The sequence below is a fragment of the Papilio polytes genome, unplaced genomic scaffold, assembly GCF_000836215.1.
Source record: "Papilio polytes unplaced genomic scaffold, Ppol_1.0 DF824157.1, whole genome shotgun sequence".
Lineage (NCBI taxonomy): Eukaryota > Metazoa > Arthropoda > Insecta > Lepidoptera > Papilionidae > Papilio > Papilio polytes.
This window is the reverse complement of record NW_013525047.1, coordinates 119,661-121,360: the sequence shown is the minus strand read 5'-3', so window position 1 is coordinate 121,360 and position 1,700 is coordinate 119,661.

Here is a 1,700-nt window from a genome sequence, read left to right as displayed (position 1 = left end):
CGGCCTCCAGCTTGTCACTGAAGGCCGCGCTGGTTTTCAGCCTCCCCTGAACTACTATAACATGGTTCAGTTTATGATACAGGGGGCAGTTTAGTTATAATATAAGCCATCATTGCACTTGCGTGCGTGTTTGTGTGTGTGTGTGTGTGTTGCTGTGTTGCTGTGTTGCTGTGTGTATGTGAATGTATTTGTGCATTGTTGCGTAGGCTTGTGTGCGTTTGTGTGTGCGATGAGGGAAAATAAATATATAGGGATACATATAATATACATACATACATAGTATTTAGTATCGAAAATACAAGTATAAGATACTAGTTGTCGCTCGCGACCACGTCCGCGTGAAACTAACAAAATAATGCTCCTGTTACTCACCGATAACGTAGATTTGCCATGGTGAAAGAGTTTATGAAATCGGTCCAGTAGCCTTTTGGCTACGTCACTACATACAAAAAAACAAATCTTCCCTGTGTATAATATTAGTATAGAAATAGAAAGGACTGAGGCCTCAATTGCGGCATCTTAGAAGGGTATCTTGGCTTGTCTAATGTCAAAGTGCCGTAGGTTCTGACCTAAGATTTGTCTCTTTAGTAAAGCATTTTTGTATTTATTTTTAAAGGTTGTAATAATCACGAAAATTTTACCACATATCTACAAAACGGCTCAACGAATCTTTTTAAATATTGTAAGCCTCACATAATCAAATTAGCTGTTCTATTCCAGTTAGCGTCAGAAGGTTGCACTACTCTTTTTACCACTTCCATTGTCACGAGTTCTGAGTCCGCAAGTTATAATAATACAAGCCATAAATGACTATGAGGCTTGCGGCCGTAACCCGCACCTACCCCCGCCCCGTCCCGCGCACTCACAGGGGGTTAATTTTGCACCTGTACTTGTTTGCCTCACTTTTATAAGCCATCAAGAAAGCAGTAACACAACCAAAGCGGCCAACGCGGACTTTACAGTATCGCGGACAATAAAAAACGAAGTATGAGTACATATGACTCGATCTATAGTTATAATGCTGGCTTTGAAACAAGCTGTTTCAAAACTTAAAGGTTTTAATACTTAGAAGACAAACCTTCGACCTCAATGTGGAATAAAACTTGTAGCCAGAGAATTATTCTAAAAATCTCTATTGATATCTGTTGGGTATCAAACAGTTGCTCTCAGCTTTTGTGGAGTTTCGTATAAGCCAAGATCCAACTATCCATCCATTTATACAGACTTTGGCATTTGTAATATTATTTATATTATATGATAGAAATGTATAGAATGAGATTGAAAGCACATAACAAAAGGAGATCTCATGACATATAGTACATGTACTTCGTTAATACTTCACAAGTATCTTACAGACTTTAAGACGTGCGTAAAGTTATTACTTAATTTAACATTTAAATAGTAAAGTAATAAATTACACGTGCGGGCGAGTAGCTTAATTCCTCTTGTTAAGTTACAAGTAGCGAAGGCGACAGGCGACAGGCGAGGCGTAAGTTGCGACAAGTTTTTGCAAGTGTAACAACACCCTTCTGTTATTTCCACTTCGCTACTTATTTGAATATTTTGGTACAGTCGCGAACACAACAACAACAACTTGAAAGTTAAAGCTAATCAGATTTAACTTTAAAGTTGACCCTAACAAGGGTTGTTAAATCCAACATCCTCTTTAAAATATTATAGCATTTTTAGTCCTCGACTTT